General features: G+C 43.1%; 1 long non-coding RNA gene across 1 annotated transcript in view; it reads left to right on the forward strand.

Moving 5' to 3' along the window:
• The window catches only part of LOC142059385 (uncharacterized), a 101,319-nt gene that overhangs the window by 78,905 nt on the left and 880 nt on the right, over positions 1-21,534 (forward strand). The gene's annotated exons all lie outside the window — the stretch shown is intronic.

Below are 21,534 nucleotides of genomic sequence, written 5' to 3' on the forward strand. Positions count from 1 at the left end.
GGGTGAGAAGCACGGCTGGCTGTAGGGGTGAGGCTCAAGGTTTGTGGTAAGGAATGTGCTTGTGGGGACGAATAGGGCAGGTCTGCAGGTGGCTGTCCCCAAGAGCTGAGGCTACAGCCTCACTACAGCGAGTTGACCGCCGTAACAGAATGAACTAGGTCACATATAGCAATTTCGCTGGAACGATGGGCTTTCCTCGAGAGCTAGCAATGTTACAGAATTGCTAGAGAGGACTTGAGCAAAGGCAGAGAAGGTAGGAATTGATGTTTGCGTGGGAAGAAACTGAATTTGGATATAGGAGATGTGAAAATCGTCTGTCAAAGAAGAGACTATGCAAATATGTATACATGTGTGTGTGTATATATATTATTATACCTTTACTGTTCGACATCTGAAAATTCTGTTTGGGATTTCTCATAGGGATGATGTCATTTTAGAACCTGAGCTGATGGCAGAGCTGAAACATGTATTATACAGTTAACGTTGGAGTTAAACCTCACTCAAGGCGGTGGGTGTGACAGTGAAGATAACAAAAACCTTGCATAATGCTTAAGTGCAAAAGGCAAGTCTGCTGCTTCGAGGAATCCCCGGGGGAAGCACCAGGCACCCGAAAGGCTGCCCAGCTGTTGAGCGGTGCAGTGTCGCGTCTCATGGGGCTGAATGCAAATGGGGGAAATTGGAGGGTTACTTCAGATACCCACGTTTGTGCTCGATGACGGGGAAAGGTCACAAGACTAGAATAGGCAGAGTAGCTCTCATTGAGTGTCTAGCAACAGAGCAAGAGAGGGCTGGTGGTAGAAGGTTGGCTTGGAGGAGGGTTGGAATGACAAGTAAAGGAAAGAAATGGGCTCTGTCTGATGCCTTCTGCGCTCAGAAAGCAGGGCAATGTCTGTGCTCATGGAAAAAGAGCTGCAGCAATGAAATACAGGCCTTAGGTTTTCTCGCAGCAGCAGCGTGCAGCAGGCCAGTACTGGATAGCAGCTCTAGATGAAATACTGGCTTAGGCTTGGTGTCAGAATGGATAATGTGTTTATGTTTTTATTCTTACTGAGTTCAGCTCTTCCATCTCTATTATTTCTCTTCCCATATGGAGCTGTTACTGTAAATACGTATCTGTATTCTATAATAACATACTGAAGCAGCAATCAAGCAGTGAATATTGGTATAGTAAGGAATATTTAGAGTAAGTTTTTTTTTTTCTCCCCCCTCAAGTTTGGAAATTTTAGTTTATTCTCTGTACGTTACATTTAGAAATCAAAACCTACAGGGATACATAGACATAATGACAAATTGTGAAAATGCATGCAAAATAATTTTGACCCTGGAAGCCCCCAAACTGCAGCAGACAGATGTACTTGCCAGAGCCAGAAGTAGTCTGTTGAATCGTACAAGCACCATAAAGTTAGCTAAAGCACTAATTAAGCACGGTCGTCTTAAAAGAAGAACTCGTGCCTCGTTTTGGCAAGTTGCCCATAAGAAAAAGAGAGATCTGTCACAGTCTTGCAGACTGCAGTAATTAAGGTTTAAAATACTTCCCGGTCTAAAACAAGGATAGTTCAGACAGAGCTAACTGTTTAAACAACGTCTCTTATGAACTGACATTGCTCTTCTATTTCAGAGGGACGTGTTTTACTTGTATTTTCTTTTTACACTGGCTTCTGTGCAAAATGTACAGGAAAAACAGAAATTGAGAAATACTCATCCACACTTTTTATAGAAGCTGAGAGGCTATAAAACAATCATATAGAGTAGCCACAACATTCTGTGTGGAGGCAGTACAGAAAGCAGAAAAACTAAATTTTGTACCTCAGAGTAGTCAGGAAAAAAGGTTATCTGTCTGGAGGCTTTCTTCTCGTCTGTCTGTGAACATGTGGTTCTCTTGATGTTAATTGGATCCAATCATCTTCAGACTTTAAGGATTTAAAATTTATTTCCAAATCTTGTGTCTCGGCTCACGTCCAAACCCGCAAGTTCTGGAGGAGAGAGATCTCCGTCAGTGCTCCAGAGCTTCAGTCAAAGTACTTTAAGATTTTGATTAGTGAGTAAATACAAAATGAAAGGTCAGCTTGATCGCACATGCCTCTGACTTAAATAGGATAAACACATCGGATGTGCGTGCGATCTCCCGGTATAATTTTGGATAACGTGTTATCTTGTTAGATCTCCCGGCTCGCACAATCTATTTTCCATTCAGAAAGGTCAGCCTAGTTTTAAGGACGTGAGGTATTCAGGGGCCCAAGATCGTGAACCTTCTCCTAGTGCCCTATTATTTGGTGTTATATTTCTGGTGTAATCCAATACTTGTCTCAGAAAAGTCTGCCCTCTGGCACAGTCGTTCCACTGTCATAAGAGTTTAGTTTTCTGTGATCTCAGTGGTATTTAACAATAAGGTCTGAACTCCATGCTTAGCAGAAGCTGTGGGAACATGGATGTCAAGTCCATTAATCACAGATTAAAAAAAAAAAATAAAAAATCTCGAGGCTGGACTGTCAGGCAAGGATTAGCTGTGCCCCCACTGCAAAACCTATTCAAACAACCCACCGATTAGGTCAGCTTGTCCTTCTGCCCTGAGATTTTAAATTTTTTTTTTTTAGCAGAAACTGGCAGTTACAGCTATAATCCTTACAGTACTCAAGGCGGTGTATAGGTATGTGGTTGGAAGACCATAGGCTACTCCTGTTGTTTACTTCACCGGTGTCAGGCTGACACAACTGCATAAAATTGATACAAACCGGCACGTTCTGAGAAGCAGATGAATGCATGAGTTGGAAGTGTTTCAGCAGCGCTTTGATAGCAGCTTTTGAGCATGTTGCTCTAACTCAGCAATTCATTTCTGCTCTGAATTTGCTTGGAAGGTAAATATTAGCTGTAAATATACTTATTAAAAGGTAAACGAGACCAAATTATTAACATGTTTTCTAAATATCTCCTATACTGAAAAGATTAACTTTTTTCCATTGATGATGTGACTTGATATAAACATGTCCGAGGGGCACGCAAGGAAATCGAGCACGTGCTACAGAAATTTTGACTGGTTTTGCTGCTTTGCTGTAGTTTTCTTAAACAAGCAGTGTCTCTTGGTCAACTACCTCTGTCTTTTGAGTGATGTTGTGATTTGTGGTGGGTGAGTTGGGGTGACTCTTGGTTTTTATCTGGTTAAAGAAGGCACAAAGATGTCTCGCAATCCTCTGTTGTAGAAGAAAGTTTTATTTTCCTCTATTGCAGCTCTCAATCAATGTGGCTGTTCTGCATGGTTAACAACATAGCTCCAGAATCCTATTACTATGCAAAGTAATTTCAAATTATTTCACAAATAAATTGCTCAGACTCTGTTGGGTTTCCTGACTTTCTGGAGTTATCTTGAATTCTCAGAACCATTTGGCCCCATTCATTTTCATTTGCAGAATTATCTGTAGTATGGAAATCACTGTTAATTATTTCTCCAGCCACTATTGTCGTCGCTAGCCAAAACTGACATTTAAAATCTGTCTCTTATTAGCAATTCTGATAGAGTCACCCGTGGGGCTGTGATCTGTGTCTCTGGCACCTTCTCTGGCCGTCTTACTCCCGGCTGCCCAGATAGTCAGTGGGAAGGCAGAGCTGGGTGGGATATTCTCACCCCGGTGTTAGACGCTGGCTGGCATCTACCTGGGCTTCCAGGGGCTTCTCAAGGTGCTTGCCTCAAACCATATGGCATTAATTACTTTGCATCCAGGCCTGGCAGGTTCTGTCCCCTTCACCAACTGCAAGGGTAGCTGGAGCCAGCTCCAACAAGCTCTGTGGGTATTTAATCTTGCTGGCTCGGGAGCTGGCTTTGGACTGGGGTGTCAGGTAAGGGATGTGGGAGATGTGCCCAGGTAGTAGCTCTCCCCACCAGTTTCTATATGCGTGCTGAGGAGGGCTTTCATTTGCATTCGTCCTCTTGGTGTGAAGTATTTTTAAGGTGTTTGACATGTTAAGATTTATGTTTAAAATTTAATGATACATTTATTAAAAGGTTGAGGCAGAGTATGAAAACGTAAAATGAGAATTGAAATTAAATGTCAAATTAGGGTTTGCTTTAGGGTCTGCAAAATTTGGTGTACGTAGAATATGGCGTTAAAATGTATAGCAGCCTTAATGAGTTCTCAATATACCTGTACTCCTGAAGCTTTTGAGAAAGGAAATAATTTTTCATTTTCGTTAGATAATGAATAATAGGCCAAGCAGAGCAAATTCTGAAATTCGATATTTTTTCAAAGAACCGTATATATAGTAAAACGATGACAACGGAACTTGTTTATTAAACTAATGTAGTGATTTTTATCACTTCATTCTTGGTATCTTAGTACCTGATATTAGCCTGGTATGGTTGCCATGGTAACTGAACACACTGTTCCTTTCATTTGACCTTAAGTTCAAGCCCTGCTGTTGCAGCAGAAATGCCAAGAACACCTCCACTTTTATTAAAAACAAAACTATCAAATACATGCAAAGAGAGGGAAAAAAAAGGGTGAAAAGAGAGGACAATCTGACATTACATTGTGAAACCAAAAAGAAGAGCCTGCTTTCAACTCGAGGCCCAAGAAAGAAATAACTGCTGGGCTACATACGTTCATATCGTGTTCTGTCCTCAAATTGAGGTGTGTTTGGATTGATTTGCTCCTTCACCGTTGTATTTATTATTCGCTGTAGAAGTGGTTACCCTTTAAAAATTTGCTCTTATTTATTTGCTTTGAGAACCTGTTGGATTTCTCAGATGGGCAGCGTTGACCTGCTCAGTTCCACATACCGACTAACTGCCAAGGCAGAAAGTAGTTGAAGAGGTCAGAGAAGATTCAAATTAGGCTCTGGCTAGAGGAGAGTTCCTGCTGGCTGGTGGTTGGGGACTTCTGTGTTGTTCCTATCTAACTTGGCCATCCCACATGGCTTTGGGGTTTGGGACTTTTTTTAGGCTCTGATCCACATCCAAATGCAGTCTGTTTTGGTCTTGGATGGAGCCCTGAAAATGGGGAAATTCTTGGATATTGCTGGAGGAGATCCCCTTTCCTGAGGCCGGCTAGTGGGGTGGGCTGCAAGTAGCTCCTGGAGCGATGGGGTGGGATGGGGACAAGTGTGGGGCGGGAGGGTAGCGAGGGCAAACCTAAAGAGAGACAGGGGGATCATCTGAGATCTTGGTGGACAACATGAAGGAGACTTTTCCCAGGGATTCAGTGGGGACTAGGCAGAACTTGCTGCAAACTGGGGAGAGACTGGAAGCTTCTGGGTTGAAGAGCAAGCCAGGAGGCAGGGACAGAGTGGGCAGGCTGGCGGGGCTATGGTTTGTAGACTTCTGATCAGCCTTGCTCAAAAATCTGCATTTTCTTTTTCTGCAGAGCCGTGTGGCTGTAGTTTATTGCCCAGAGTGGCAGTGGGAGCTGGCTTTGCGCTTGCTTTAAAAGCACAAGGGCAGTCCCTCTTTCAGACTCAGGGTGCTGTGCGTCCTGTTGCGCCTTGCTCCTGTGTGACGAGTCGCTCTTGTGGTGTACCGTCATAACGACACGCTCAGAGCTCCTGGCTCGCTGTGGATCCAAACCTTGCGCTGCTACCCTCCCTGCCCTCGGGCGTGCAGGCTGCCTGGGGTGGGCAGCGTGGGGAGCCAGCCTAGGCAGGCGCTCCTGGTCTCCTCCGCCCACAGGCTGGGGCAGTGGCAGGTCCCTGCCATGTTCAGGAGGGGACACTTAGAGAGCGCTGTGGCTGATTGATTTTCAAATGTCAATTTTTAGAGGTGGCTTTGTTCTGATTCAAGGTTAGTGAGAAAGCCTGTTTCTCAAAACTGGAACAGATTCTTTGTTTCTAAAGGCTAGGTTACTAGTGATGCAGCTGGCTCTCATTTCTTAATGTTTCCTACATAGGTTGCTCTAGGAAGAAAAGGTGTGAAGGAGCAGAAATTTTTAAAATATTGGAAATATGATATTGGAAAGCCTGAAAACTATCAGAAAAGATAAGAGCAAGGATAGCTGGGCACCAGCTAAAGAACGACAAAGAAAGGTGCTGCTGGTAAGAGGTGTAAAAGGGAACAAGATAAAGGTTTATAAGTACATAGGAAATAAGAAAATGGTTAAAAAGTCCAATTCTGCTACCTAATGGGAAAGAGAACAAATAATGCTTGACAAGGAAAATGATGAAATGCTTAATCGTTACTGTGCTTCAACTTTAGTAAAAAGAGATAATAGTTACAGGCTGTTTAATGCAATAAATCAATGAGAAGGAGAGATGAGAAGGTAGGAAGGATCATCTCAAAGCATACTCTGAAAATCAGAGTGTGCTCAGATCAGTGGAGTTTGAAAACGTATGTTGTGCTGAAGGAAGCAACAACGCTCTTGCAGTCTTTGGAGAGATTATGGACACAAATAAATCTATGATGTAGTGGAAAAGGGAAAACATATGCCTTTCTGCCTTTGCCTCTATGTGCCGTGCTGCTTTCGGTTTGTCGTTTTTGCAACTTTAAGGGAGACATCCACTTCATTAGCCTTCAGGGATCTAAACTGGTCTAGGTTTGCAAGAAACAGCTACGATATTAGTTTATGACCTTAAACTTTCAATTTGAGAACCATGACAATGACTTTAAAAAAAAAAATCTCAATACTTGAGCAGGCCTAAAAATTAATAATTTTGTGCTGTACACAGCACGGGTGGTTATGCTTCCTGTCTGCCCAGAGAATGTGCCAAGCCACGCAGCAGCTGCTCTGTTTCTTGTTATTTATGGCTGCTGAACTCCAGCAGGGAGCCTTTCTGAATGATGTACGTCGTTGTCCTGCTGCAGCACTCACCCTGCATCTGCGCAAGCTGTGTGGCACAATATTGCCCGCGTCAGCGACTGGCCACATCAAGGTGAATGGCTGGTTGTGTCTTTTAGGGTTGAGGAACAGGCCTGTGGGAGCTCCTTTCAGCCACGTGATGATCTTCTGACCTGGGATGTTGGCTATTGGCTGAGGACTGTTTCAAGATTAAAAGAAATACGGGTGAATTTAAGCAGCCTGTATGCAATGGTCATTTGGGATTGGTGTAAAACTCTTAATTCAAAAAATTCTGTCAGGACCAGACACTGACAGCAAGCATGGGTTGAATGCTGAACCTTTGGTCCTTGAGAACGCTAATGCATGGAAGCCAAAAAGCTGGGAGGGGCATGCTGGGAAGGCAGCTCGGGCTTGGCTGATCCATAAGGGCTGGGAGTTGAGGACGAGCATGGCAGGGATCTCTGGAATGGAACCCATCCCGCAGTGCCCTCACACAGTGCATTGGGCCAGCCCAGGACAGTGATCGGGGTCAAACACACAGCAGCAATTGCAAGGCAAGTCCATGTTGATGAAGCAGGTCTGATGTCCAGAACAGATAAATTCTATGGTAATGAAAAAAATGTAATCTAGGTGAGCTTTCAAGGTCTTTGACAGCCCTAAAGGTTTAGTGGTTCAATTTTTGCACTGCTGTACACTACAAGCATGGATCCCCTGTGGGTGTGCGGTTGGGTTCCCCTCCCTGCCTTTGAGACTCACAGCTATATTGGAGTGTAATCAAAAGCCGAGAGTTACTTGTTTATTGTTGCATTTCCTTTGAACAAAATGATAGGGAGAATTCTGCATTCCTGGAGAATCATCATTGCCTTCAAAGTGTAATATGTGAATACAAATTAGCTTGCAAATATCATTATAACATCAGTAATTGAGTTGAACATGTGAACAAAGTATACATAAGCTAATTGTTAGTGTTCTTCCCAATACAAATGATGCCTTGTGAATTCTGATCTTATGGGAAATAGATTTAAAAAAACCCAAACAAAAACCCAAAACCAAACACAAGAAGCACAAGCATGTGAAAGTTATGCTGTGCTGTTCTAATAGTAGATCAGCTGAGGCTAATTTGCCTTGCAGTGTGCCCTTTGGTAAAGCCTGAACATCCCAATGATGAACTTAGTCTTCCTTTCTGTTAGTATTACAGCCGTGATACAAGCTTGTGGGTTTTTTTTTTTTTACAGTAGCAAAAAAAGAGACTATGATCTGAATACCAGTGTCAAGCAAAACGGCTTTGCCCAAGGTTGGATGCTTCTAATGGTTCTTTAAAAGATGCTCCTCCCATCTCTTTCTCTCTAAGAACAAGCCACAGATCTCATCCAGTGGTCTGTACTTGCTTAACCCATCCCAAATAGGATGAGCACCCACTATCAGGGATGCAGCTTCTGGTCCTCATTGTGTAGCTTTGGGGTTGTGGGATTTTGGGGTTGAAGACCATGGAAGGCCCTGGGCATTAGCAGTGCAAAGTGTAGGGATCATCATCTTCCCCCCCACCTCCTCAAATCATGTTCTGTGGAAGAAAACCCAAATCAAAACAGATCTTCCCCTTCTCCTCCAACACTTCAGTGTTTGTTTTACAGCTCAGGAGTCTGCCACAACCATGTGGCCCTTTCAGAATTGCCCTAAAGTGTTACTTGTACCCTTTGCTTGGGTGCAGTGCAAGCGTGACCCTGCAGGTCTCCATGCTGCCAAAATCAGAAATGTCAATGTTCTGGTCTGCCCATCACAGCCTGGATATAATTGTGAAAGATCTGCCCTCAAAATGCTTGACAAACTTACTTTTAGGATAGTTTAGCAAAGGTTGTAAGTGTCCCATTTATCACTTTGCTAAGTTTTAAGTAAACGCTGGTTTGTAAAAGGTGTATAATGGTCTTAAATCTTCCTTTGAAGAAAGGTTTCTGTTGAGAACTCAGGATAACGTAGTCTTTTTTTTTTTTTTTGACGTCGTGACCTATAATCTAATGTAATTTTTTGTTGTTGGTTGGGGGAAAAGATAACTTTAAAATAGGTAATGAAGATATAGTTGACCCTAAACAGATAGTTTAGCTGCTTAATAATACGGTTTGTATTATTAGATAAGCTTTTAAACCTGATGAAGCTGAACACTTTAAAATGCATATATCTTAGGGATTTTTTTTATCTGTTTGAAGGTGGGGTTTTCCTTCAGTTTTTTCTTAATGCTGGATTTCTGCAGTAATTGATGATCTTGATTCTGTGTCAGTCTTGTCCAAAGCATGTTTAGGGTTGGAACAAGAAGAGTCCATTAAAATAGTTTTAAATGAAGCAGCTATTAAAAAGAAGAAAAAAATTTCCCTAGAAATGCTACCTAAATGACCATTTCCTTAGGAAAAAGATAAAATGAAAATTCTTTACTAATAAAAGATGGCAAATTTAATTTTGGTTCTTATTTTGCTTTTTATTTGCATGTTATTCAATTAGAATCTTCTTGCAACAGCAATATTCTGTGTTACTATTTCCCTCATAGTCAAATGCTTAAGACTACTATACTTTATATGTCTTCTCTAGATTAGTTCTTTGGTTTTAGTTAACAATAACGATGCCATGTAAACCATAAACTCTCCTGGTGTAACTCATCCATGAGGCAGTTTGACCTAGAAGATACTATTGCCTTCAGTAATAGCATACTACATGGCTGCTAAGAGTAATGCATGACTAAAAAGCATCTGAAGAATGAAGTAAGAATTGAGAAAGAATATTTAAAAGTTTCCCCAAAATAGTATTTCCAGTGTGATTTCTGTAACTGTTTTTATAGAAAAAAAAACCCTGCTTTCAGTGTAGCTTAAACTTTTTTTTTGTAATATCAGTATCCTGGGCAAAAAGGATCTCAAGAGTGTCACGTTTATGATGGTTCTGGCTAAGATTTCTAACGTCCTCAGTCGCTCCTCTGTGCGATACATGCAAAGGTGACAGAGCAGCCTGTGACATCTGATAGCAACACTCCCTTCTAAACAGCCTGCGCAAGGAAATTAGAACATGCCAAATTCCATAAGCATAAAAGGATGTATTTTTCAAGATATGTTTCGTATTACCTATTTATTCTTGTTGAAGGTAATCCAGAAAATAGCATGTTACGCTTAGTTATGTCTTTAAGTGAACTACACTGAAGGTACAGTCCTCTGTGGATTCAGAGTGACTTGTGTGTTCCTCCAGTTGCAACTAGTAGAAGAGCTGAACAAGAATTACATTAACTACTTAAGCATAACGTGCCTTGTTAAACAAGAACTGGAAATTCAGCCTTGTTCATTCTCAACTTGAGTCTTTCAGGGTGTGTGTAGGAAGGCCATATCAAGTTCAGTTTTTTCATGGCTTTGCTGTGAAACCAGGAGAAGTTTTTATTTCAACCCAGCTTAACTTTAGTTCCTGTGTCAGCCTAAAAGAAAATTAAATTAGGCTGTGGTGCTGTGGTACTTGTACTTGGCACGAAAAAATTCTGGAGTGAGCAGTGAATGCTTTGTAGAGTGTCCGTGTTTTACAGAGCTCTAATATTTATGATAAAAGTCAATTAGCCATTAAAATGACCCTTTACATCTCTTAATTATTTTTGATTTATGCAATGTAAACTAGTGATAGAGCCCAGGCTCTCCAATGTGGTATGGACGGGCCACATGTACTGGCATGGATCATCAGCTGCTGTTAGCTCCTCGGGGTGGTTTCAGTGCCATAGGGAGGTGTAAGTCGTGATTACCAGAACCATGTTGGTTTTTCCATTTCATTCCCATCTAGTTACCTGAACACTCAGTGGGCTGACAGCATATCAGGTGATGGACTGGAATCAATAATCCCCCACCAGGGGCGATGCCAGGTTGTACTCCTCAGTATTTCTTTATTTTTCTGAGAGAAGTGTAGATTTAAAACGAAATTCCTGAGCAGAGAAAGTCACGTGTGTCTGGTGTTAAGGATGGGTCTCTGGCACGAGGAGCTGGCTAGTGCAGTGTGCTGGGATTCAGGTGAGTTCTGCTTAAACTGTGACTTTTTCACAGATATCCTATAAATATATTTTATTGTTGTGACTGTTTCTGCTGACATGACCGTTACAACGGTAACTCTGCATTTACTTGAGTCAAGAATTAATTTTTTTTTGACCAAAAGAAAGCTGTACTGTTAAATTCTGGTGTTTTTATTATAGTTAGTTTTGTTACAGTTTTACTACTTTAGTGGGGGTACAAATTACTCTTCTACTTTTCATCTGCTTATCTTTCCAGAGCAGCCAGCGTGAGAGGTAGAGCATCTCTGTGTGTGATGTCTCCTTCCTGCTGAAATCCTTAATATTTCTAGGCTTTTTTTCTAAGACTATAGCTCTAGGCAGTGGGTCATATCCAAGGCTTTACCAATGCAGGTAAAGGCTCAGGCTGAGGCAGAGTGGTGCCCCTGCCCACATCCAGGCCTCCGTCCTGCTGCCCTCGGGCTCCCCAGGCTCTGTCATGGCCCGTGCCTCCCCTGGCTTCAGGCTGCTCCAGCTGGGGCACCTGGGCTTGCTGGATCGGATCAGCCTCCGGGTGTCAGCTACTCTTTGTGTTGCCCTTGGATTTTTCACGAGGAAGGGAGAGCCTGTAGGGGTGAGCACCTCTGGGGCATGGATTGGGTGCCTCTCTGTCCAGCTCCCAGCCCAAGTGGGAAGCAGCGCACCTGCGGGAGCCTTTTGAAAGGGGAGAAAGTAGGGATTTAATTGGGGAGGGTGATCCCTGCTACAGCTCTTGATTATCAGAGCCATTGTGCTACCATCCTAAAAATAACGAGTAATAGGACGGTGCTGTAGCAATGGCACCACAGCTGGTGGGCAGCATATTGGACAGGAGTTTCTCTCTGAACTCCATTGTTCATCTTTTCATTGAAAGGTGCTTTATTAAGGAATATATTGCAATTTTCTTTCAGCGTCGAAGATCCTCTTAAATTCTAGAGAAGCCACTGTAAGTTGAGCCGGGAACTTTAGTATAGCTGTTAAGTTGGTGGCAGCTGTCAGCCTCGCAGTTTGGGAACTTTTTTTATGGAGTACAAACCTTGAAAGCGTTCTGTGAGCACAGCTCAAAATATTAGCTCTGCTCCTGGGAAAGTGTAGACAAGGATGGTGAAGTTGCCAGCTGTCACTTTATTTCAGTGTTTATTTATTTATAAAGTTACCCTATTGTCATCGCGCAAACGTATTAGTGGGTGGAATGGTGGCTCATTTTTAGCTGCTGATTGGTGTCAGGGCTGCATCTGGAGTTTTAAAATAGTCTGCCCGGTGCTGACGGGAAGATTTTTACCCATCACAACAATCTGACATACTTTTAAACATGGCTTGTATTTTCTGTCATGTCACATCTGTGAGAACAGATCCTAGGTTCTTGTATCACAATTAGGCAGGCGTATTGTGGCCATTAGATTACCTTTGCGAGATCTACCATGGGTGTAATGTGGAATTTTGCTCTTAAGACTAATATAAATCAATGCTTCTATTATTACCAACACCATTTGCATTTTCTGTGTATCAAAAAGTCTCCAGATGAGAACTCTGTAATAAAAATTAGAGGTTGGAGGTTTGGGGAAATGAAAGAAATGCTAAAATAATAATATAATGGTAGAGGAGTTTAAAAACTTACCTTCTTAAGGAAATAAGGCTTGTATGACGGCACCGTTAACGTGTCTTAATAGCTTCTGAGGTTGCTGGCCGACTTAGCAAAACTTGACTGGTGGAGAGAGATTTCAAAGGGGTTGAGTTTATAGAAGTTTTGTAAGAATAAGTATCTGTAGAGAAAAGAGAGAAACACATTTGTACCCCAGCTGTGGGAAGAGCTGCAGGGTGAGATCAGTCATATGATTAGAGCTCAGAGAATTGGCAGAAAGGAGCCCTGCTAAGTCTACAGCTGGACAAGTTTTCCCCTGATCTTGCTCTCTTATTTCAAATCTCCAGGGAATATGCCAACCCGAGACAAGAAGCAGCAGGGAAGCAGGTTGTGTGGGGCAAAGATGCCCAGTAATGGGGAGAGGGATGCTAGGAGCCAATCCCAAATTCAGCAACATGATACTGAACTCTCCAGCATCAGTTTTGACTGATGCCTCGCCTATTTGCATCAGTTTTGGTACAATTTTGAGCTGCTGTGATTCTCCTGGCTCATTCCCAGTGGGTCAGATCATACTGGGTTGGGAAAATGTCTCTGTGACGGTGATTTTTTTTTTTCTTTATGGGAATCATTGCACGATAGTCTGCAGTGCTCTCTGCAGCGCTGCTGAAGGGTGCTGTGGCGCGGGCCTGTGCTGCCCGCCCCTGCTTTGCTCCTGAGTGGTGCTGCCTGAAAGTGCCAGAATCAGCCGCAGGGGTTGACTGGGAAAGTTCAGCTTTCCACTTCTGTATGAAAACCTATCAGGTAGTTTATTATCCTTAATTTTCCTCTCTTGCCTGCTTTTATTAAAATAGGAATCATGAAATGGCTGCCACAGTGTATTTCATAAGTCTCGGCTCCTTAATAGATCCCCGTGTAATTTTGATACACATCCTCTTGGGTCTGTCAACTACAAAAAAACTGCTATAGCTTTCACTGTGGCAGCTTTTCTGCAGAATCTGTTTCATAAAATGGCCCGTTAAAGGTCTTCAAATATTTCCTTATTGTTGCAGGCTTCCAAGGTACTGCCCTGAATGGCTGCTTATAATTCTGCTCTTTATTCTGCTCCTTAAAGGGTGTATTTTTTTTTTGTTAGGTCCTGTTCCTCAAGGACAGACTCGCTGTCCTAGGCTTGTTACTATTTTAATAGACCTTCCTGTCACTTAGTCTTGTACATGGGCCATGGAACTTCAGGAATCTCTGAGACTTAATGTTATTTAAAAAGTGCCTCCTGCTTCTTCTCTAATTAATTGCAATCAGAAAGGCTAGTTGGTGGACACATGGTGTCGCAGCTTCTGTGAAATACTGCCTGATGGCTATAAACATTGCCATATGTTCTCTGTGAAATATTGCCATAATCACTGGCAACAGGAACAGCTGATAGGAGATGAAGGATTGGTTCTCTCCTTTTTCGGCTTTACTTTGAAAATCTGTGAAGCATTTCCTGACCACCTTAGTGTTTTTTTTTTAGTTGCTGCTACTTATAGTGGGCTTATTTTCTTCTTAAACATCATTTCAATAACTTCTACTGTTCACGTTACAGCTGCTAGCAGTTGCTTTGCATACCATGTCCATTTGCTAAAACCACTACTTAATGAAAGTAGGCAGTTAAAGGGAGTTTTTTTCCCCCCAAACTTAAACAGAATTTTTTATAAAGCTAAATAGTTAAAAAAATTAATAAGGACTTTCAAGAGCTTCATAGTCAATGAACTACAAGTTTTCTAATGAGAAACTATCTGTTCTTCACTGTAACGTAGGTAGAAGGGTAATTTTGGGGCTGAGCTGTTTACCAACTCTTTTGTGAAAAAGTGAAAAGTCTTCAAAGGTGTGATCTTAATTAATGACTTTGTTTTTCAGCCTTTCATCATAAAAGGAGTGGCTGTTGCAGTTTGTGGTAACATCCAACAGTGTTAGTATATAAAATTATTTCCTATGCTGATACAACTTCATTGTACTATGGCAGAAGAGTAATAAGAAATATCATCTTTCAGTAAAACTGTGTTTCAGACTGTTCATCAACATTTCCAAAAAGCTTTCCTTCGTATGCTTTGCCTCCAACATTAAGTTTTTAACACTTTGGCCTCCATTGTAAGGAGACCATTCATTAGAAGCAGCAATCCTGCAATTACTTCAACACAGCTAGAAGCCTCAAAAGACTGCTTCCACAGTAAGTGTGATTCAATAAGAGAAAGGCAGTGCATTAAGCATGTAAAGTGTTTTTGTGTCTCTGGTTAGAAGCATAGGGCTCTCATGGAGGTAAGCAAACAGGATTGATTCTGCTCCTTTTATTAGAATTGGTTTCTTTTAAGCACTGCTTTTCTGTCTCAAATTACTAATTCTAATAGGGTACTTACTAGCTCTGAGAAAAATTTAGTTTTATTAAAGCAACAAATGGTTTTACATGCCTCTCTATACTTTGGGAGTTGTGGGCTATTGAAGCAAGTTCTGTCTTACATGCGCAGCTCAGGCTATTAAACTGTACACAGGTGATTGATCTCTTTAATAAAACCCTGTTCTTTAGTAAGGAAAGAGTGATAAAGAGAAACAAATGTACTTGTTTGTCCAGTGCTTTGGAGATTACGGTAACATGAGGACATCAAGAATGCCATTTTAATGAATAAGGTAGATGAAACACATCAATTTGGACTTCATTTTAAGCATGTCTGGAAACCAATATGCTTTAACTTAATTTGATTCATGCTTTTCATTCATTTGTATCACCACGTGCATTTTAACAGAAAATGTTTCATACTTAAGCAAAGAAAAGATCTGGCAGGTAGAAGATTCTGGCACTTTCTGCACAGGGATTGGGCAAGTGGGGAACAATGACTTTGCGAACCCGCTCTCCTGTAGCTCGTTGTGGCTCTGGCCCCTGCCGTGTTTCGAAGGACACATGTCACGAGCACACCCGAGGTGGGCTGGCTGTGGAGCCGTGTGGTGTGAGGGATAGTTGGAGAGCCGCTCTGAAAATACAGGGCTGTACAGATCACTACAGCCCTAATGCCAAAAATTGTCCACTGTGCACGTGTCAGGCCTGATTGTTCATTCATACCGATGTTTTTCAGGAAAACTCTGATGTCTACCGTTACACTGATGTTTTTTTTTTAAAATGTTTTGTTTTAAGACGAGAGGGGGGAATCAAGCTCTCGTTTCTTTTGCTATCTGCTAAAAAGCATTCTTTCCATGGCAACCCCTGTTTCCATGGTACATGCTGTATTGCCCTTCAGAGAAGCTTTATTAAGAGACACATACACACACACATGCTGTCATGTGAATGCGGTCGCATTTTACAGCACTCTAAAGGAAAACTACAGTAAAATGTCTTTTTTTTTTAAATTGTAGTACTTTTTTTCATTATACAATATGATGAAGGATTATTGCTGCCACTGCTTGGCAGTGCCATGGGAATGCAATAAAACATGCTTTCTACTATTGTTAGAAGGATATTCTTCAAACTGCTGTATTTACCAGTACATCAGGATCATTGTTTTCTAAACTCTTTGGGTGTAAGCTGGCATACAAAGTAATCAAACTCCTTTTACAACTTCAAAAATAAATATATAATAAAGTTTTCGACTCTTAGGTTAAGCGTGGGAAATGAGAGTTGTTAGCAAATTTAAAGGCTTATCTTCCATTCTAAAAAGAAAAAGTGAACCCACAGAAATTTGCAGCTTTTTCTCCGTAATGACACCTATTAGAAGCTACTTTGAGTCCTCAAAATTAGCTAAATTTACAAAAGCAAGACACTGTAGTAAAAAAAATGGAGGTACAAAGATGCTGTTGTGAAACTATTAGAAGTTGTACCATTACCTTTACCTTAAGAAGGCTCATTATAATCACACTTTTAGACTCTTCTGCCTACTGTCATTATGAGCTGTAAAGGTCTGTGGTACAAAGTGCAGTATCAGTCTCTCCAGCTAGGCTTAATGCATGCATCTTGGAAGTATGTGTTAAGGTGACATACGGAGCAACGTATCAAAACTTCTCTGAGGTTTGGAGAGCTGCTTCGTGCGCTGTAGTTGTCTGGGACTGCAGGCTGACAAGGCTCTGCAGCTCCATTTTTGAATCTGTTTACTGTCTGCTTTTCAGCAGTTCTGTTCCAAACCTTGATTAGATGATCTGTGGAAACTGGAGTAAACCTGAAAGTATACCTATTTTCAAACAAGATTGCTGTCTTTTGATAGAAATTGTTCATTTCAGAGATAACCCTGATAAAATCCTTGCAAGCAAGAGTGAGTCCTCTATGCAAAAGGAACTTTGCCTGTGGTCTGAACTTGCAAAGGTACGATAGTCCTTTTCAGACACCTTCCCTCGTGCTTTTTACCCTCACTTGGTCACTGAAGTTACAATTAGGGAAGTAATATTTGAGATGATATGGAAAAAAACCCAAAACGTCAAAAAGCTTGGCGAAAGTCTTAAGGATTTGCCATGTGAGCCAAGGAATAATAATACCTTTGATGGTGAGATTGGGAAGTTGAAGTAAGGTGATGAAACATGTCAGCAGCTCATTTTGAGGACCTACATGTTACCTTTAAACTTTAGTCAGTAGACTGAGAACTTGTATACAAATTAGAGGCTTTTATTTTGCTTTCAGATGTGATGGCTGCCCTTTCAGAAGGAACAGACTCCCTTAGCAGAGGTTTCATTAACAGCTCTTGTTAAGAATTGCTCTTTACTTTTAACTTTTTTTTTTAAACACAATGAAAAGTGCCTTTTTAATGAACAGTTATTTCCCTCTTACAGTATGTCCATGAAACTCTGGGTTGGTGTTTGAAAATGCTGGAGAAACAAGGAAGGATTAAGATAAGGATACATCTGTAGTTGTACTCTTTGCGGTATGACTCTGCAGTGCTATGTCATGCAGATGAGCTGTGGAAGTCTGATAATGCCCCTAACTATAATGACGTGTTAAATTTTATTTTGGGCTTTGTGAAATGTAGGCTGACTGTCCTTGACTGATCAAAGGAGAGTAGATCATATAAATAGTCCTCACTGCTGGTAAGGTTGAAGTTAGATGCATAACAAGCAATGCTCCTACCCAGCTCCTCAGAAGGAGAAGAATTATTTTGATTCAGTCTTTCATTTTCTTAGTGCTGTACAGCCCTCTCTTGTGAATGAAGTATTTGCCTGCTGCATGACATCCTGGGATGGATCAGCTGGCACCTAAGCAATGTGTTAATGTTGATAACAGCAGGGTCACTGCTGAGGCAACTCGGGGCAGGGTGTGGGGAAGAGCTGTCGAGCACCAGCCGGGCTGGGAGATGCTGTACCTTGCATTCCTCAGGGTCTCGCTGTAACAGAGCGCGGTACGGTTTGGGTAGCTCGGTAAGATTGCACGACACCGTTATGGCTGCCCCTCTCCAGAGGGCTGCATGGGTCAGTAACCCAGGCCTCCCGCCTGAGGCACATGGCCGGACCCCCTCGGGCGGGGAGCTGGTCCTCCTACAACGCTCCCGTACGCCACGGTGAAGCCATCGCTTGCTCGCCACTCTCTGTGGCAACTCCATGCCCGCAGGGCGAGGGAGAGCCTGATGAGGGCCAGTCCCCCCTCCAAAACCTGGGACAGCCCTGCACGGTGGGCCTGCTACACACACCCTGACCTTTGTTCCTGGTTATTTGTGATGGAGCTCAGGGTTTATGGGCAGAAGTATTTCTAAAACCTTAGCACTTGTGGAGGAAGACTCCACCTCTCCTTCCTTTTCCAGTAAGAGGGGATTTATGGTGGGAGCGGAGCAGGCCCTGGGGGCCCTCTCCTGCTCCGGTTCCCCGCAGGCCCAGCCCCAGGAGGTGGCCTGGATTAGCTTGGCTGGAGAAAGACTGACACTGTGCTTTGTATCACAGGCCTTTACGGCTCATAATGACAGTAGGTAGAAGACTCTAAAAGGGTGATTATAACGAACCTTCTCTGGGTTCTGGCTCTGTGAGACCCCATGGAGGCCACCTCAGGGCCTGTGTTCAGCTGAGGATCACCGCCACCCCCTCACTTCCCTTTTCACGCATGATTTTTGTCAATTGCAGAGTTCAGAAGTAAGAAACAGGTCTCCTGCTGGTACTGCAGGAAGCTGAGGAACATCAAGTATGTTTATGCTTTTCACATTAAGGTAACCTTTCATCAGTTAGACAGAATTCCTCAGGATTTTAACTAAATCCTCATAAAATGTAATTAATGTGATAAACGCTATTCAAGCAGCTGGTTATAAGCGTGCAGGCGGGTGTCTCATTCATCAGAGCAGGCATGAGGATTAGCCTGGGTCTCTGCCCTGCTCTGTCCCGGACCCGCTGGCAGCAAACCTGCCCTGCTATGGCTGCCTGCCGCCATAGTGGGGGATTGGTGCGGGGAAGCGGGCGCTCTCGCTTCAGCAGCAGCGTGGTTCACAATAGCAACATGTTCAATTCCATGTAGTAATAGTGCCCTAATAACAACCGAAAATGTTTCATGGTGGTGTTGATAACTAAATGCTTATCCCATATATAGGAATTCAAATAATTGGAAATTCTTCTAGCCTGGGATCTAGTTGAGACCGCTGGAGGATACCTTGATATTGAAGGTTAAAATCAATGGACTGTGTTTTGGTTATTTTTCAGATGACTCTTGTATGTTTAATATAGTATATTTGTATTGTGGGTTCTCATTCCTGTAAATCTGAGGTCTGTTTCTTGAATGAATGAGGAGATAAGCAATTGAATTTGAAAGATACTTTATGCAACAGAAAAGCAATTTGGTTTCTGATTATCAAAGGGCAAGAAGCAAACTTGCAATTGAATGCTCAATATTTATAACCCTTATGTTGCCAGTGCATCCTGCGCCTCCGAGGAGCTCTGGTTTTGGCCATGGTTCCAGGGCCCTGTACCCAACTGGGCAGCCATTCCCCTGATGAGCAAGCTGCCATGTCGTCAGGATGGCTCTTGGCATACTTGGAAATGTTTCAGGATGTGTTCTTAAATATTAGTGTTTCCCAACTGATTTTTGCTGAAAAAAGTCGTGCAGAGCAACAGAGGGGGCACCTAGGACCTGACGTGCTTCTGGAGGGAGAGCAGCATGGTTCAGGCTAGTGCCAGGCACCCAGCAATGATGTCCTTGTTTTGAGGTCTCTCAGGCTTTCCTGTGGTGGCTCTCCTCTGCTGGCAGCTCCTCCAGCTGCCCGGTGCTAGGACAGGAGCGGATGTGAGTCATTGGTTATTGCTGTTATTTATATAGCATCATAAACCTGTGTGGAAAGTAGCTAGTAAAAATGAACGCGTCTGGGTTTGGCACAAATGCTGTATTTATGCCTGTAGCATTTTAGTGCTGTTGACTTCATAGTTTTGGGAGATGGTGGGGGGGAATAGTTAAAAGGTTACGTGGGAAGCAGTGGTTGAGAGTTTATCTGCCTGGCTGTGTGTGTCTGCATTCTGTAACTCAGCCATGGTCTTCGATAGTATCTTCCTTCTGAGAAGGGTGTGATTAACTGTTGTTATTAACTGACTATCCATAAAATGTAATTATAGGTGTTTCATACCTTAAGCATAGCGTTTTATTAAAAAAGAAAAAAACTTGGCGTTAAGATTCCTGGAACTGAGGAAATAATGGAAGTAGCAGCTGGACATGCAGATGTTCATAGTGAATATAAAACAGGCTGCAATAACAGAAAAGGCTTTTTAAGAGGGACTAATCTGAGAAAGAAAACAACATAATTGTCAGCAGTATAGTTGCACCCGGCAGTGGCCGGGAGCAAAGCGTACCCTCAGCAAGTTTGCTGATGATACAAAACTGGGAGTGGCTGATACACCAGAAGGCTGTGCTGCCATCCAGTGAGACCTGCACAGGCTGGAGAGCTGGGCCCAGGGGAACCTCATGGAATTCAACAAAAGCAAGTGTGACATCCTGCCCCTGGGGAGGAACAACCACATGCACCAGCACAGGCTGGGGGTGACCGGCCTGGGGGCAGCGAGGTGACCCTGAGCCAGCACCGTGCCCTTGGGGCCAAGAAGGCCAACCGTGTCCTGGGGTGCATGGAAAGGAGCGTGGCCTGCAGGGCGAGGGAGGCTCTCCTCCCCCTCTGCTCTGCCCCACTGAGGCCACATCTGGGGTGCTGCGGCCAGGTCTGGGCCCCCCAGTTCCAGACTGACAAGGAACTGCTGGAGAGAGTCCAGCGGAGAGCTACGAAGGTGGTCAGGGGCTGGAGCATCTCCCTTGTGAGGAAAGGCTGAGAGACCTGGGTTTGTTCAGCCTGGAGAAGAGAAGGCTGAGGGGGGGATCTCATCAATGCTTATAAATATCTGAAGGGCGGGTGTCAGGAGGACGGGGCCGGGCTCTTTCCAGCGGTGCCCAACGCCAGGCCAAGGGGCCACGGGCACAAGCTGGAACACAGGAAGTTCCACCTGAACATGAGGACAAACCCCTTCCCTGTGCGGGTGCCAGAGCAGGGGCACAGGCTGCCCAGAGAGGCTGTGGGGTCCCTTCCCTGGAGACATTCACCCCCCGCCTGGACGCGGCCCTGTGCCCCTGCTCTGGGGGTGCCTGCTCCAGCAGGGGTGGGACAGGGTGAGCTCCAGAGGGCCCTGCCAACCCCCACCTTCTGTGAGTCTGTGAAAGGAAGGTATGTTACGCTCAGGAACCTGAGAATTTTCCATCTGTCCTTTGCATGTGGACTGTAGCTGTGGGTGTTTTGAAGGCACTGTCCTAGAAGGGTGGCAGAAGCCTGGCAGCTGGCAGGGGCCAAAACTGTGCCCTGGTTCTGTTCTTTGTGACAGTGAAGGGGTGCTGCTGGCTTCAAGTTTTAAATCTTTTTTTTTTTCTTCCCTTTCTAAACAAAAGCCAGAGTTAGAGTAAACATGCTTGCTTTGTCACTTTATTTTGATTCTGCAACAGTGCTTCTTGAAGCCTATGTTATTCTTGTAAGTAGTTACTTCTTGACTGCAAAATTACAAAAATTGAAAGCAAAGCAAGAAATGAAACTTTTTCTAAGAAGTAGTATGATACTAGATTTGTGGACTTTTTTTAACAGGATAAAAAAAAATAGTTCTCATGAACTGGGTGTTCTCAGTAAAAGTCAGCATTTCACATCAGATTCTCCTTTAATTAAGGAGAGCTTTCAAAGTGGTAGCAACAGCTACTACTCATTGCCCTTTTGTCTACTATGAGT

The sequence above is a fragment of the Phalacrocorax aristotelis genome, chromosome 6 (assembly GCF_949628215.1).
Source record: "Phalacrocorax aristotelis chromosome 6, bGulAri2.1, whole genome shotgun sequence".
Lineage (NCBI taxonomy): Eukaryota > Metazoa > Chordata > Aves > Suliformes > Phalacrocoracidae > Phalacrocorax > Phalacrocorax aristotelis.